Raw genomic sequence first — 18693 nt, forward strand, 5'->3', positions numbered from 1 at the left:
CTGCACCAGTAAGCAGAACAATCCCACATGAGCCGTGGGTCTTTTGGAAGCATTGTTGGACTCAGTGTTACACAACAAAAATAGAAGAATACAGAGCACCTTACTGCGTTTTCCACCTTAAATAAGCTGTCGACACGGCTAAAGCTGTCGCCTGATAATCATCTATTTTCCCTGGTCATGCTATCACCATGCCAATGTTTGCCTGGCTTCATGCTGCTGTTGGTTGCTAAGGCACTGAACCATAGCTTTTTAATGCAAACATGTAAATGTAGCATTTCACTATTTTCACTCTCACACTACACACTACATTCTTACACTATACACTTATAATGCACTCACACTACACACTACATTCTTACACTATACACTTATAATGCACTCACACTCTACACTACATTCTTACAATACACACTCACACTGTGCATTTCATTCTTACACTATACACTCACAATATACACTCACACTCTACACTACATTCTTACAATACACACTCACACTGTGCATTTCATTCTTACACTATACACTTACAATATACACTCACACTCTACACTACATTCTTACAATACACACTCACACTGTGCATTTCATTCTTACACTATACACTCACACTGTGCACAATATTCATATGCTATACACAACATTCTTACACTATACACTTACAATTTACGGTAACACTTTATTTGAAGGCTACCTACATAAGAACTTCATGACGCATTCATAAGCACTGAATAATTTTTTTTATGAAGCACTACTTGAACATTTATTAAGTGTTTATGTCGGTTCTCGCAACCTGACATAAGATGTTTTATGAAATAAATGACATTGTGCTGGCATAATAAGAATAAACGAACATATTTACAGCACTAAACATTTAAAACACTATACATAACTATTTATGTCAGCATTCTTAAGACGACATTGTACTGATATCAGGTGAAATATGCCTGGAAACCACCCCCTCTTCCCTCCATGGCATGGATAAGATGATTGATGCAATTATGTATAGGGTTTAAATATGTTTAGTGCTGTAAATATGTTCAAGGTTTATTCTTATTATGTTGTGAGAAGCGACATAAGCACGTAATAAATGTTCAAGTAGTGCTTCATAAACACATTATTCAGTGCTTATGAATGCGTCATAAAGCCCTTATGTAGATAGCCTTCAAATAAAGTGTTACCCAATTTACACTCACACTGTCCACAATATTCATACACAATGCACTACATTCTTACACTATACATGTGCACTGTATATTGTGGTGTATATTCTTACACTAAATACCATGCCTGTATTTTTCCTCTACACAATATGCATGTGTTTGATTTCTGCACAGATAAATGTTGTGAAGTTCATGTCCTGGCTTAAGTCAGGATCATCCTGCTCATCCTATCTTAATGATTTTCATCTGTGTCTTGGATTGTTCTTTGGTTTGTAAGTGAACTACAATTCACAAGTTTGGAATCTCTTCTCATCCACTAAATTATTGTCATATTTTCATTTTTGCGTTTTTGCGTTGCCACTTTTTGACTTTTTCATGACCATTTGCCCGTCCAAACAAAACTGCGTTATTATGCACTATTGAACAAAAACACATCTCACCAATGTAACCACAGCTCACTCTAATTACACTGCTTTCTCTCTGTTGTTTGAACCATATACAGTCACACATTGACAGAAGATATATTTGGTGTAAAGGGAGACTGTTCCAATGCTTTTTTCTGTGAGAGGACTCAGGTGTGGAGCTAGGAGGAGGTAGAGCAAGGACAAATAATGGGGACAGCCCCTGTTGGCTTTAACTCAAACGCACGTGTTTGTTTGAGAGATGGCAGACAGACAGACTGGCAACAGAGAGGCTGTAAGATAACAGGCTGAAAAACGGAGCGTGTAAATTGATCTTAAACATGGTTCACACTGTTTGTCTTACTGATAACTGTCATAAGAGAAACACACAACGACCAACACGTCTCACGCTGCTCTGAATCATCGGCCTCTGAGTGGCTCATTATTACTCAAGAACAAAACAATCGAACACACTGCCTACAAAGAGACTTCATCAAATCAGATAATGATTGTCTTGTAAATAAACAGGCAATTAATGAGGAAAAGTGAATGTGCAATGGTTCATTTCATATGGTCAGTAAAGAGCCAGAACCCGATGAGCTTAAAGGAATACTTTAGCCATTCTATTTAATCCACTGCTGCATATGTACAATACCATTGACTTCCATTGATAATCATTTCAAAATGTTTCGCCGTACTTAGAACAGAAAACACACTGACTAGAAACTCACTTAGAAACGAACAGGCAGCAGAGCATGTGAGCGGTGCGGAGCAGGATCGGAGTGGGGGATGGAGCAGTGGGATTCTGGCTGTTCATACACAGCATTTATGCAGCAGAACTGTTTAGCAGGCCGACATACTTGTGTGATCCATCAACGTTAAAATTGCGTTCATTTTTTACAACTGCTAACCAGCATTTTCTCATTTTTACATAACTCTTCACGCAGTCAAAACAATTTCCTGTTTAAATTAAACCATGAACAGCTTTGTCACAAACCCGTGGAGTACTAAGCGTTATATCTGTGGTATTTCTGTGAATGACCTGTACCTTTTCGTTTCTCTGACTCTGCCTTTTGCTGTGCCCTCTGGACTTTTTGCCCTGGATCTCTGATCACCATTTTTGACCTTCTTGCTTGTTTCTGCCTACGCCTTCTGCCTACTCCCGCTTGGATTATCGCAAGAGTGCTATGTCTGTTTGTTTATATCTGTTGCGTCTTCTGGATTTGTACCCTGCCTGTTTTTCGACTACAACCCTGGACTCTGATTTCACTAGTAAAGCCTCCCTTTAGTTCTTGAATCGCGAGCGTCTGAATTCTGTCGAACATTACAAGTTTCTTCCCTATTTGAATAGACTGCACTCAGTGATCACAATTTCCCAAATTCTTTAATTCTCATCTCTCTCTTTCTCAGCCTTTAACAAGATAAGATAAGATAATCCTTTATTAGTCCCACAGCGGGGAAATTCACAGCATTACAGCAGCAGAGGAATAGAAGTAAGGCACTCAGTAACAGACACGGGAAGCAGGATAAACATTATCAACATTATAAATAATAAAAATTAAAGTTAAATCTCAAGACTGTATTTATTTATTTAAACTGTTACTGAACTCCAGAGCTGAACACGACCATGAGCTCGATTTACTCAATCACAAAGACTATATCAGATGACAATCAAAGTCTCCAAATTATAATGGTTATAGAGACAAACTGCTGATTTGTGTAAATATATAGTCTATATCTATAAAAAAGGTCACTTCTGGTGTTATTTCACTCACAAAGGACAGTGAATTATGGGACAGTTACATAATAAGCATGTGCTTATTCACTGATCAGGTGTAGCATTATGACCAGCTCCTGGTTTATTTGATCAGCTCCATTTACTATACAGGTGCACTTTGTAGTTGTAATTATAGACTTTAGTCCATCTAAAAAAAAAAAAAACTAAACTAAAAAGCTTGGTGTGAATAGAGCTGTAGCCATGCTATTTGGTAGGGTATAGGCTTCCATTCGTTGTTACCTGTAACGTCAGAGCAAAGTGAAAGATAGATTTTTTACTTTAAACCACTCCTTTAATGCGGATTCACTGCCCATTTCATGTAAAACCAAATTTTCTTCTCTTTCTTTGAAATGACGAGGGTGATGTATGTACTGGTAATGTACTGTTCACCCCATATACGGTAATAAAGCTGACTCATTTTGAATTTACTGTGATATGATGTCACAAAACCCAAGGTGTTTACATATATTCACATATCGTCCAAAAAAAAAAAAAGTATCTCCACTTTTTCGATTGTTATTTTTCTACATTCATTTGAACAAAACTGTCCTTTATATTGTGTAAAAATTAAATGATGAATGGACCAATAGAACTGCTCCAAAATTTTGAATAGAACCTCTTTGGGGGCATAAACACACATAAACGTCATAAGAAGGCTTCAAAAAATGTGCACGTTCTCTGGCAGTCTTTCTGCAGGGAGTGTTTGGCAGGTAGTGTACGTTTGTGGGGATCAAACGTTTGGCAGTGTGTGTGCTTTTGTGTGAAATTACAGTGAGGCTGTGGGTTGCTTGAGATGGTGCTGAATGGGTCGGAGGGTTAGTCGTGTAATTCTGCGTAGAGCTGAGTGGCGGCTTTGGAAAAGAAACCTTTCATTGTGTTCACTACAGACTGGGAAAGACTAGATTGTAGTTTTGCTAAAGGGTAGGTGGAGAAAATCTCTGGATACTGTAATTTAGAAAATGTTGATATGCATGCACACGCGCACACACACGCGCACACACACACACACACACACACACACACACACACACACACACACACAAACACCAACATACACACACACACACACACACACAGACACACACACACAAACACAAACACCAACATACACACACACACACACACACACACACCAACATACACACACACACACAGACACACACACACACAAACACCAACATACACACACACACACACAGACACACACACACACACACAAACACCAACATACACACACACACACATCACCTAGTAAGATATTAACAATAGTTGATAAGTAGAAATCTGTTTAACGAAGCAGGATTTCTTGTATGCTTTGTTCTCACGATTGATACATTGATACAGCCTCACATGATGTCAGCATTCTGTCAAGCAGCTTCATAAGCAGACACTTCACTATTTATATTTTTAAGCTTTTAAGAATAAGCTTTTAGATCAGAATGTCTTTAAGATTGTCAAAAACATACATTTAGTCATTAGTTGGGTTCCAATTTCTTTTTTTACACTGAAAAACCTTTTTTAATGTACACAGTTGAGCCACAATTCCATTGTTATATCCTTGAAGATACATTTACATTGTTTGCACCTTGCTGAACATAAATAGACCTATCCAGTACTTGTTTTATGACACTGTAGTGTATTGGAAACAATCAGTCATATACCACTGATGCTTCTAGTTCTGTGAAGCATACATTTCTGTTGAAATATATTCCATCAGCATTATTGATGAAAAAAATGGTTCAACTGTAGGACCTCCATTAAAAAAATATAGAAGTCGCATTTTATGGATACATAAAAGGTTAAATCACCCCTGTGTAAATGTCTACAGTGACAATGTCATAGTGAAAGTGAAAACTTACCCAACAACAGTAATAGTTGATAGTTGAGTAGTTGTAATTAATGCTACGGCACTTTTCAGTCTGCTCTCTGTCTGACATATCTGTAGTACATACTGTAGCATTCATCACTACAGAAGGAGACACAGCTTTTGCACAAGTCATGGTGCTTTATTAACCAGCTGTTGTTGGCCACAGCCACACCGTAAATAAGAAGAATTTTCCTTAACAGTTACTTTCTCAACCATCAGCACTAGACTGACCTGCGCTAAACCTGCCTTCACAATAAGAGTCCTTCCCAGAATAACCCAATGAAGAACAAATAACCTATAATTAAAATGTCATTTCTTGAAAACGCTACATTAACCTTAAAAAGGAATCTTCTGTGGTTCTGTTGTAAAGGCAAGTTATATATAGAACTATGTCAAGTCAAAGAACTGTTTGAAAGCTTGCTGGGATATTTGCATTGTAATTTGTTCCTCAATGATGGAAAACCTGTGTATATGGTTCTTTAAGGGAAAGAAGGAGAAAAATGCAAGATATTTCAACTCTGCAGTGACGGGGGAATGAAAAAAGTTTCTACCTGCCTGATTTCAGGCATGAGGGCAAAAGCATGCAGAGAATTATTCCCCATCAAAATCCCTGCGGGGTGCTCTAACACACTGGGGATGAATTTAAACAGACAAATTAACACAGGAAATGAGCCCAGGATATTCTCTCACACACACACACACACACACACACACACACACACACACACACACACACACACACACACTCAGAGAAATCATGAATAGATGAGCCAAATACACGCACAGTCACTAAGTGAGAACAATAGATAATAAACACACACACACACACACACATATATACACACACACACAAATACACAGTCACTAAAGGAGAAAACACACACACACACACACACACACACACACACACACACACACACACACACACACACACACACACACACAAACAGTTCACTTAGTGAGAACAATAGGTGATGATAAACACATGCCTGCATAGGCAAGCCCACACAAACAGCCACTTAAAGAAATCAAGAATAGATATGCCAAATACACACATGAATACATAGAAGCACACAAATAACACACACTCTCTCTCTCACACATACACCCACACACATCACCTAGTAAGATATTAACAATAGTTGATAAGCAGAAATCTGTTTAACGAAGCAGGATTTCTTGTATGCTTTGTTCTCACGACAATGGAACACTTGGATTACATCCATAACAACTTATTCTGTACATCTAACCTGATCCAGGGCAGGTTAAGGATCGTGGATCACACACAGCTTTTGAGCCTGTCAGGGCTGAGATTCTGACAAATCAGGGATGGAGGTTACTTTGGGTGAACATCGGCTGATTTGGGTCAGTTTTGGACAGAATTTACTGCGGTGGTTAGTTTCAGACTCTACACTCAATGATGTTGGTGCAACTGTATAAGACTGGGCCTTATCATCAGAAGATCACAAGGTCAGTGCCTAGCAATGTGATTGGCATCCTGGCAAGGATTCCAAGCAGCGGGGAATTCTCATGTCCTTTTAGCTCTTCAGAGAAGGCTTAACGATTCCTGGGAACTAAAATGATTTCTGGGAAATCTTCATTTTCAGTTCATTTCTTTCAACAGGATCAAGTACTACAGTATCACTCTTGTTTCATTGTTTTAAAAATGTTTACCTGTCTTTGTTCAGTGAAACACTGGCCTCTCAGAAATAGTTTTCTGTGTGGTGTCAGGTAATGTCTTTTACAAGCTTCAAATGTCTGTGTTTAATCTAGAATGGGCTGTAAATGAATTGCAGCCAGCACTAACAAACTGGGAGCCCCTGGGGACGTTAGCAGGAGTAAGCTTTGTTGTAGTGTTGGGTTTTTTCTTCATGTTTTGCCTGAATTTTGACATTGATGCCCCGAATTGAAGGCCTCGCTCTAATAGTCACTGTTCGCCACTGAGTCTCAGAGAACATAATCTCTCTGGGTGGATGAAATGGCCCTTCATCTCAGCATGAGGTTAGCCAACGCTGGCATCGGTTAGCTGATGTAACAGAATTGGCAGTTAGTGTGCTCCACCAAGCATGTTGAGCCGTCCAATCACATCGTGTTGGCAGCAGTTACAAAACATGCAGTGGCTGGCTTCATGTGTCTTAGAATTAGCATGTGCTAGTCTTTAGCCTCCTAGTTTCGTATCACCTCATATTACAAAGCTGAAAAGTGGATTTGGCAATGAATAAATTGTGTAAAAAATTCAGCAAAAAAGTAGAAACAAATTCGGAACAAATTCAAACTATATATATATATATATATATATATGGCACATTTTTTTGTCTGGAGAACGTGTGTATATGAGCTTGATCAGTGTGACAGAAACACATGCCGTGCGACGCTCCAGACAAGAATGATTTGTTGGATCAGTGTATGTTGAGGGTGTGGAGAGAGGATGTGCCATTAGCTCCCACAGAATGCATTAACATTTCCCTTCCTCTAATTACACACACCCGCTCTCCAGCACGCGCAGGGATAATTAAGGAGCTGTCGCTTCAGCTGCCAACACACACACACACACACACACACACACACACACACACACACACGTCACATCTCTCTCGGCCCCATGCATGCCTGACCTCCGCTGGTGTCTGCAATTGACAAAAGCGAGCATGTCCCTCGTTTGTGAAAGTGTTGATCTGAGGATGTGTGAGAGCTCAACACTCAGCAAACAAGAGAGCACTTCCAAACAATATCAGCTGCATTGAAATTTCTACTCAGAATGCCAACTTCCTCCTCACAGAGGCGGGGCAGGAGCAGAGCTGGAAAAATTAGGGCTGCACGATATATCATTTATTAATCGATAATGCAGTATTTGTACTTTGTAATACTGATATCAGAAGACAATTAACTGTAATACTGATATCAGAAGACAATAGAGAAATATGCCTATAAATGTACTAAAGTATTAAAAAGTTGAGCTGAACCTGAATGTACAGCAGTTTTCCACGGCTTTATCCATGACATTGGAGAAAAGTTGGTTCTGGATTGGACATTCGGTTGGACATTCAACTGTCTCTCTTCACCCCTGAGAAGACATAATGTTTTGAAACATTATTTGCAGCGAAATTTAACCACAGACATTTTGTAATTTATTTGATTGTAGTTCATCTTTTTAGAGAAAATATGGATTTGATCTGCTTTTTGGACGTCTATTTCATGAGAGGTCGAGCATAGAAAAAGTCCAGTGAATGTCCAGTACAAAACCCACTTTATACTACTTTGTTGGTACAAGGAATTGCTGATATTAAAGTACTTTTGATACAACATTCAGGGTTTTTTGCTTTTTTCCTTTCCTTTTTTTTTTGCATTGTTGTATAAAAGCATGATCCTCCGGTCCCAATGTCAGTTGGGATAACACACTCCCTCCCATGTTGTATTCTTGAAGAAGCACTTGGCTTAAGATGAGCATCTACAACGCTATCAAGGTAAAACTGCTCAAATTCTCTGCCACCCCACAGGAACAAACAACATCACATCACACATTATGAGCAAGTGCTATTTCAGGACTGATTAGTTACAGGATTGGATCTGATCCATTCTTTTTTCCCCTCTGATGTCGATCCAGCATTTTCTGCTGATATTGGTCTGACACCGACACTTGCCATCTGTAGCGCAGTCTAACCAATCACAGATGATCCAAATATGTTTCTGTGGATGTTGAATGAGGTAACGTTTTGACAAATGTTGGCTAATATTCCAACTTCATATTTGATTCATTTGTAAAGTGACATGCTTTTTTTAAATGCTACACTATTCTGTGGCAGCCATTTCATTTTTCTTGGCTCATAAATCAGACACCCATTGCTATAAGACTAAAACCCAGTTGACAAAAATGTACTGAAGTGTGAATACTGAATCCCAAAGTTGGAAAGATGTGTAATGTGGAGATGTACAAATTAGCAAACACTGTATCTCCCAACCTGCGACCCTGAGGGAGAAAATGTGTGTGTGTGTGTCCCAATGTCTGTAGACACCTGGTTACACCTGATCTCTTCTGAAATCATGGGTATTAATGGGGGGTTTCTCCCCCTTTGCTGCAGTATTAGCCTCTGCTCTTCTGGAAAGGCTTCACTAGTTGTTGGAATATTGCTGTGATTATATTCAACCACAAGAGCATCAGTGAGGTCAGGTACTACTGTTGGATGATTAGGAAGACAAACCCCAGTCCAACCCATCCCAAAGGTACTGAATGGAGCTCCATCCAGAGAAGACACAGTTCCACTGCTCCACCGACTGATGTTGGGGGGTTTTGTACCCCTCTAGCTGATGTTTGGTATTGGGCATGGTGACCAAATGTTCATGTACAGCTCCTTCAGAGTGTCCTATTTTATTAGCAATGCTTTTCTGCTGAGATCATAGATACTGTGTGTGCACAACTGAGTGCTTTTTTCAGCAAACAGTGCACCTCAAAGTAGGATTCACTAATTAGAAGTAATTCATGTCTGGATACTTTGGACATATACTGTGTGTGAGAAAACACATAAACTTTCATTGCATTTTATTTTATTGCTATGAAATTTGGGATTTCTATGATCTGAAGTGGATTTACTTATGTTTGTTTTACAAAAAATGTAGCAGTACAATCTGAATACCTACCTGGATGTTTTGTCCATTTTGTGTAGCCCTGGAAGAAATCAGCCACTAAATTGCTGGAATACCAAAAGCTAGTTATCATCTTCTGAATGCCCAACACAGCCTAACACAGTGTTATCAGTCAGAGCAGATGAAACAGCCTTCCTCTTACTCCTAATGATTCACACTTCTGCTATTCCACTAGGATCCTTTAGTAAAGGCCACTCAGAGCCAAACAGACTAACTACATGTTCACAATTATAGTGACTCAAAATGTCTTGGCTTTGTGGATGGAAAAAGATTTACAACAGGGTGAATAATTAAGGTGGAATTTTCAATGACAGTAGTACGTAACTCTGAAAGCAAGAAAACAGAAGAGCTCTAACTGAGCTCAGACATGGTCCGTTCAAATTCCTGACAAATGCTTATAGACACATCAATCACCGCAGTACAACCAGATCTATTCTGATTAACACAGCCCACCACAACAATATCAGTGAGAGCAGATAAAAGAGCCTTCCACTAATGATTCATACCACTGCTATTCCGCAATGCGCCAGCAGCTGGCTTTCTGTTCTGCTATGAAAAAAGAAATAAAGGCTACATGACAACCGAACAGACAACAAGTAAAGGATCATAATCTTCAAACAAGCTGGGAGTTTCTGAGGTTAAATGATTAAAGGGCAATTTCAGCCTAAAACTGGAATTTAATTTGTTATTTGTTATGTTACACAGCATTCTGTTTCCTTCAGACTCATCGGTTTGAAAGAATTCATGGCCTTATATCATTTTCAGGTTTTCATTCATCAATGTTCTCTCACTACATTACCCAGCATGCGTTATGCTAATGCATCATACAACCATTGGGAATCCTTGTGGTGTCCACGCGGTAATCCACTGATAATCCACTGATCCACTATAAACTAATAAATAGCATTAGCATTTACAAAAAAACAGAAAGAAATCAAAATGGACACCAAAGACAAGCTTTTTCCACTTTCAGCCAGAGAAGAAAGGAGCCAAACCACAGTAAGGTATGTACTCACCTTATGAGGCGTTTCTATTGTTCAACTGATCTATTCTCTCCATCAAAATCCGTGATATGAAGACGGTTACCACAGTTATACTACTGCAATAAGACTTCCTAGTAATATTAACTCTCTGCCTTTCTTTGGTATTTCGCTAATGACGTTCCTCTCCCACTCTAGCATCATCTACACAGCATCAGAAGGGCGTTTTCCTGGGCTTTAAACCAGAAGATCTATTATTAGAGACCACTGTGGCACTACGGGAAGATGTGAGCATGCTTGTTTACAACAGATATAGCCATAATTTTCCAACTTTTTTCATTGTGGCTTGAGGGCTTCTATTAGCTATTTGAAACAAGCTGAGAAATTTCATTGAAAGTGCTGATTCCAATAAGAACTGGGGCTGTAGGTAAAGTCCAAATAAAAACAGAAAGCAGTGATTTTCAAATCTACTTTGACCCGTCTATGAACAAAAACAGTACAAAGACAAGATATAATACTTTATCTCATCAGCTTCATTTTTGCAAAAATATGTGCTCATTCTGAAATTGATGCCTGCAACATGTTACAAAAAAGATCTTAAGCAGGTAAAGCAATCAAACTTGAATACAGAAGGAACACCCAGAAAAGGTCTAGTCCTTCAAGACTAAGTATAGGTCAAGGCTCATCACTTTGCATTGCATCAGTATCAGGAAAAACAACAGTAAAACAATAACATTCCTAAGCCAGCGACTGCAAGGATTTCAGACATTTCACCCTGTACGGTGTATAATATCAAACATTCTGAAAATCCAGAGAAATCTCTGCAGGTAAAGGACAAGGCCAAAAACCACAAATGCCCATGAATGCCCATGACCTTTGATTCCTCAGCTGGCATTGAAGTAAAGACCGGCATGCTTCTGTGAGGGATATCTCCACATTGTTTTGAGAATATTTTGAAATTGCAGCATCCACAAATACAAATTAAGACTGTATTATACACAGTGGAGATCATTTGTCAACAGAGTTCAGAAACACTGCCGACTTCTCTGGGTTCAAGCTCATCTGAAATGGACTGGTGCCCAGTGTCATGGTATGAGGAGGTAAGCACCATTAACGCTGGACACATTTGGGGAGAACATGTGCTGACGCCATCTTTTACAGGGACATCCATGCTTATTTTTTCATGACAACACATAGTCAGACTCATGCCACAATAGCATGGCTGTGTAATTAGATGTGCTAACCTGGTCAGTGCAGGTGCTAAACAAGCCTGCCTGTAGTCCAGAACCATCTCACACTGAAAATATGTGTCTTTTTAAGATCAAAATACAACATGTGCCTTGTAGGTTGTACTGTTGAAGACTTGTCTAACTGAAGAACGGCAAAAAATATTTCTTCAAAACTGAATCAAAACTGTGTATTCGGTCCCCAAATGATTATTACGCACTGTAAAAGGAAAGCTGATGTAACATTAGTGGTAAACAAGCTCCTGTTCCAACTTGTTTGAAATATTTTTAGACATCAAAGTCCATTAAGTAACACAGATTGTTGTCTTTTGTGCCATTCTTAATTTTAACACTGATCAGACTTAACTAATCAATTCTTTCTGTTTTTTTAGCATTTCACATACTATCCAAACTTTTTTAGGCGATACATTCATTGCGTAGCTAACTATGTAGTTAGTTATATAATTGCAGAATTACATTTAAAGTAGTGCTAAATGACAATAATGACTCATAAATTTGTTTGATGCCAGTAAATTTGAAAACACGCTGTTGGCTGTTTGTCTGAAAATGCTATAACCATACTTTGTCCTTACTGTTGCATCTTCTTATGTGTGGCCCTGCTATCTGATATAATGCCTGTATGAGATCCTGATAGCTTTCCTGCTGTGGTCAGAGAAAGCTCCAGCAGGACGCCCCTGGATTCAATTCGATTCTAACCAGTTGGTTATTAGTCTCCAGCAGCACCAGACGTATGTCCTTATGAGGCACATGCAGCCACATCTGCAACTCACATGTAGAGTTTAGGAAGAAAAATTCCATCAGGCACAAAGATGAATAAAAAACTAACACGATCTGCAACACCTGCTGACATTTAATGCATTTATCCAAGAGCATTTTGCTTCCCTGCTTTCAGTGTTTGAACACCTTTATTTAGAGGCTGTAAGCAGAACAGAGGAAAGGGCATCTTTGATGTAAAAATGTTGGTTTCGCTTCAGATTTTAATACAGTCGTTTTCTGTTCTGGTCTTTTTCAGGAGTTCCCAACTCATATCCCACCAAACAAGCCACAAAAGCAAGAAGATTTAACTGACCCGATCCTCTAAAATGCAAACAAACTGAATAAAGAGAATAATTTGGTGGGAAAATAGGCTAGCGCCGATCGGTTGTATCTGGACATAAAGGAGCCTTGTCCTTGTTGAGTTGCTGCTGTAGAACATTTCCAAAGCTCATAAACAACATCGCTACTGAAAGAGTCCCTCGGGCTGCCAGAACCTCAACTCTTTAGAACAAGTTTTCAGTTATTAAATTGCAACCTGACCATTCTAGGATAAAGCTGTTTCTGGACCTGCCTGACCACTTTATATGTGCCATTCAGCTGCCTGCTGCAAAGAAAAGTCTTGTCTGGATGCTCCAGAGATTTTAGCAAGAAATTAAACTAGTCTGAAAGGCTCGCGAGCGCTGGGTGTCAGGCTGACCAGAGGAAAATTTCATATAGAGGTCTGGTCAATTCAATAGGTTTCAAAGCTTCATTTGGCAATAATGAATATGAACCATTACTTGTTTTCAGTTCCCACACATATGAAGCCTAGCCTAGTGCTAGCTACTGCTATATTTTAGGTCATGCTTGGTTTTCCCACTTCTCATTTTTAAATCTGTATTTGGTCAAAAGTCAAGCATTTGCAGCAAAAAATAAATAAATAAATAAATAAATAAAATCACTAACACTCATTGTCCCCTTGTAGTTCCAGGAGGTTGAACACCACCGGTCTAATTCAGATCTCCTCATCTCCACACCAGACTTTTGCTGCAATAGCTGCATACATCGAACAAAAAGAGAATTAAATTGTGAATCACAATCATTCTTATGGCAATTAACTGTCAGCTAAAATTCATGAATATGACAGGCTTAGTGTGTGTGCACATTGCTTCGACTGTTACTCGCCATATAAAAAAGACATTACCAACATTACCAAATCTTGTCTCATCGCACCTCTGCGGTCATTTGATTCAATAGAACACAATGTCTTCTGTTTGAAACTCAACACTCATTCCCCCTTCCCTAAAGCCTTTGTGTGTCATGAGTACAGATGTATTATGAGTCCTCTGTTCCAGAAACCATTTTCTTACCTTGTTTCAAGTCACATCCAGCCTGTAATACCATCCCACTGACTCACGCTCCAGTGGTGGGCTCCTTACACAAGCGGGCCTGTTGTTTTAGTCGTGTCCTTTTAGCCGGATCATAAAAACAACAGTCCTCAGCACCACCATGGTGAGTGTCCCATCAATAGACCCTCATCCCCTCATCCTCTGTCCTCCAGTGGCTCCTGTGAGCAAGTGTGTGGCTAGAAGCAGGTTTGTGCATGCAGGATCTGGGCTGAAAGCAGAGCTGCTCTGAAGATGAAGTACTTTCAGCCCACCTACAGTGAGGAGCTCATCTGCTTATGTCAACAGCCATGTTTCTGTCCAAACTGCTGGATAGCAGAACACACTGGCCCTATTAGTACGATGTTCACAGTACATTTATAATGTATGTTTTTCATTTTAATTAACAGACATATGGCATGGCTGTACCATGTTGGGGATCTGACCTTAAACTGGATTCGCAATTAAATGTAGTTTTATTATATCAGTATAACGCTTTTCCCAACAGATATTGTCCCAGAGCAGTTTGTGGAGAAATGCTGATCAAGTCCTCTAATGAGCATTGCCAAGGGAGGCACAAACAGGAACTTGGTCTCAAAAGGAGAAACTCCCTAAGAGCATGAGGCAGAAACACTAAGGTATAAATAAACTGACCTGCACTGTGGAGTACACTCAGGGTCCACTTTTTTAGAAACCACTGCTTTGTACTTCCACTAGCTGGCTAATTTATGAGCTCCATCTCCCTCATTGGCCCACTATACAGGAGAACACTTGCTGTAGTCCATCTGATGCTGCACAATTTATTAGTCCTCCTCTACACCATTCATCACTGGTCACAGGACCACTGCTAATCAGATATCATTTGGGTGACGGATCATTCTCAGCACAGCAGTGACATTACCAAGATGGTGGTCATGTAATTCAGGTGATGCTGGTACAGGAGTATCAGACAGCATGGCTGATGGGGTTTTTAAACACATCAGTTTCACTGCTGGCTCGAAAAACCCAAAAATATCCAGCCAAGAACGACTGTGTGGTCAGAAACTGACCATTGCTCAAGGCCTACCAGAACGGTAACAAAAACTGAGCATTAAGAGAAGCCTACAGCAGGGGTGCTCAATCCTGGCTCTGGAGATCTACCACCCTGGAAACTTCAGACAACAACCGGACAACAACACTGCTGCAAGAAAAACAGCCCCAGACTTTGATCTTTCCATCTCTGTGCTTTACAGTACATTACAGTACATCATTCTGGGTGGAACATAAATAGCCTATCGTCAGTATCATGATGTGCTGGTAGCTTTTTTCTCTAAAACAGATATTTTTATTGAACATTTTTATGATGTGACCTAAAGAACATCTTTAGAACTTACCAATGATTAAATGGTTAAAGTGTCCAAATCCAGTCACTGTGGAGCTTGGCATGACCGTAATTAATAAGGATGTCTTAGTCTGACAGATGGGTGTAAGAGCCAATCAAGGCACATTTTGACACACTGCTTTTGGCTATGTTAGGCCCAATTCTTTGTTATTTTGATTGTTTGTTAAGACTACCTTAACCCTTTGTGCACTTTTGTAGAATAATGCCATAAACTGACATCATCCAAAACCTGAATGTTTTGAGAAGTTAAACCTTTAAAGCTGTCAAAATGCTGATGTTGCATGTAGAGAATGTGATCTAACAAAGCCAAAAATTTTTATTAGGTCACATGTCAGTTGTGCTTTAATATTGCTCTAAACAATTCTGTAATTAGTTCTTAAAAATGTCTGAATGAGCTCATGCGTTTACTGCAAAATAACTACAAATACTACAAAATAAATATGAGATCTCACTCAGCTCAGCCAAAACTCAACACTAAACAGGGACTGGGGTAATTGAGACACAACATGTAAGTTTTAGTCACTAATATTTTCTGTATTTTTCCTAGACTGACTAAAAAGTAGAGGCTTATATGAGTGACGAAGTGTCTGAATGAAAAGGTCTTTAAAGCTTTCAGTCAACTTCCAATCATGATCCAGACAGCATCACTGACCGGGCTAAAGGCCCATTGACCTAAAGCTTAGTCTGGCAGTGAAAACTCAAAGCTTCAGGGTGCCTCTGTGTCGAGAGCTTCATCTATTTTTCAGTGTGATGTCTGCTGAGTGTGTAGAAGGATTTTTCATATGTTTTATGGAAGGTGACAGGTCAGTAGAGAGATGGACGGAGGTCAAACTGCGGTAATTCCCTTTTTCCCCTCAGTCTGAACCAACAAGAGACACATACACAACTGCTCAAGTGTACACACCACTTCAGCTGAAAGGTCAAATGTCTCTTTGGATTCCCTCTCTGTTTCTCACTATCTCCATTTCTCACAGACAGACAGACAGATGGATGAAGAGAAGTATGTCAACACTCATCCAGCACCCGTCATAAGTATAGACACCCCTGATTAACCAGTCTTCATGATTCTTTCTCATCTAAAGACTTTCATGATGAATCAACACAAATGGTCCAAAATGAATACAAAACAATCAAATGAGAATAAAACCTCATTACATGATCATGCAAAGAAGTTAAGAACACTTTGTCCTTCTCCAGTAAAGTTATGTGATCTGGGGATGGGTTATAATTTGCGTGATTACTGACTGGTAGCATGCTGGATAAGCTAATCTTACAAATAACAAGAAAAGAGAAGAGACTGAGGCTACTGAAACCAGGACTACTTACCAAAAACAGTACATACATTAATATAAGGAATATGAAGATCTCTGAAGTAACTCCTCATGGTGCGGTGCCATTTCTGTCTCTTTGGGCAGCATTTAAATGAGCCCACTTTACTAGCCTATTGCTCTTCTTTCTGGTATCAACTGGAAGTTCATTTCTGTTGTTTGTTTGTTTAGATCCGTTTAATGGTTAACAATAAAGTGGATGTCTAGGCTATGATATTGAGGTAATTTGGGGAAATTACACAGATACGTTACCCATACAAATTGACCAAATTTCTCACAAATGGCTTTGTATGAATTTATTTCCAAAAATAAAATTTAAATAGGACAAAAATGTTTTTAAATGCTTTCACAAAACAAATAGGTTTAAGCAGCCAGTGTGCTGTGAGCATATCTTTCTCAGTCCTAAAAGCCTAAAAGACTAGCAAGACAGTACAAACATATGCACACGTACGAATGCACTTAGGGATATATATGTGATAAAGTATGTAATAATGTCAGATAGGTATTATCTATATATGTAGCTACCCATGTGGATGTAGTCACGTTTTTTAGCTATGCAATGTACTTTGGCCCATTTTAACAACAAACTTGTCTTGCATGATTTAGTGGACTTTTTCACAAAATATCATTTCACTGGCTCTTCCGTAGTGTTTTCAGGGTAGAAACCACAACATTCCCACTGATATTTCATCTGTTTCCTTGACCACCCACAATTCAGAGCAAACAATATAGCAGCACAGCCATGTTTCAATTATACAGCATATTTAAGAAAAAAAAAATCTCTCCCCGCACAAAGCTATTTATTACTGCCTCTACATGGCCTGGAGTATGTGTGTAACTGTGATGTGATTAATTGGTGTGGCATCTTGTCCTGGTTACCATAGCCATCTCCCTCCAGCCCGGCAGGAATCGCTGCTTTAGAGTCGGAACACGACGCGCACGCACCCCACACACACAATTAACCAGGACACTTCCATCTTTACTATTGTCTTTCAAGGGCTGCCCTCAATTATCCGCACTCAGAAAACTTTGATTATTTTTGTCTCCGTGGCGAGAAAAGCCAGGAGATAAAGTTTCATTTTCGCAGACGTTTAGAGGCTTCATTACAGGCGCGGCGGCCGTGAGGGTTTGTCCGAAGCAAGATTTTGATCTCGTTGAAGCAGGAAACACATTTTGTGCTCTCATCAATTCACCATTCACTCCTCAGATAAATGGAATTAGACATTCAATATGCATACATGGCCTCTCCACTGATATAATATGTATCAGGCCCTGGCAATTAAAGATAATCTTTACTGACTTAATTTGCATGGATTACAACATCCATCATAGAGATGGAGGCAGTCATTAGCATATAGTTGAAGTCATTTGCATATCCATGGTACAGTCTGAACCGAATGTGTATGAGCGTGTGGGTCCTTTTGGCAGACCGAAACCATGGCGACTAACCTTGGGCTGTCATTGGCTAATTTCGAAAGCATGAGGATTATGGGTATCTGTGGGCGTCTTACTACAGTCCTATTCAAATGTGCTAGTAGTTGGTTTGGCTATTGGTTCCACCACAGGTGTGCAATTGCAGACTGTGGCCCATCTGTTGCTGCACAATTTTTCAGACCCCTTTACCCCTATTCGTCGTTGGAACCTGGCCACTGGTGAAGATCTAGAGGATGGTTGACACAAACTGAGCATCAACACAGAGGCTGCAGTCTAATTGTACACTAGCACAGTAGTGTGCAACTGCACAGCGACAGCACTGCAACGTCAGATCCCACACTTTCAAGCCTGCTTTTT

At 39.5% G+C, this 18693-nt stretch overlaps 1 protein-coding gene across 14 annotated transcripts in view; it reads right to left on the reverse strand.

Annotated features, from left to right (window-relative positions):
- ptprfa (protein tyrosine phosphatase receptor type Fa) overlaps nt 1-18693 on the reverse strand; it is a 349840-nt gene that overhangs the window by 281841 nt on the left and 49306 nt on the right. The window contains exon 1 of one of the 14 annotated variants that reach the window (XM_037535010.1): nt 8169-8186. The exons of the other annotated variants lie outside the window; for them this stretch is intronic. The gene's annotated coding sequence lies outside the window, so the exon portion shown is untranslated. Of the gene's footprint in view, nt 1-8168; nt 8187-18693 lie in introns of those variants that run through there. 14 annotated transcript variants of the gene reach the window in all.

Source organism: Pygocentrus nattereri, chromosome 26 (assembly GCF_015220715.1).
Source record: "Pygocentrus nattereri isolate fPygNat1 chromosome 26, fPygNat1.pri, whole genome shotgun sequence".
Classification (NCBI taxonomy): domain Eukaryota; kingdom Metazoa; phylum Chordata; class Actinopteri; order Characiformes; family Serrasalmidae; genus Pygocentrus; species Pygocentrus nattereri.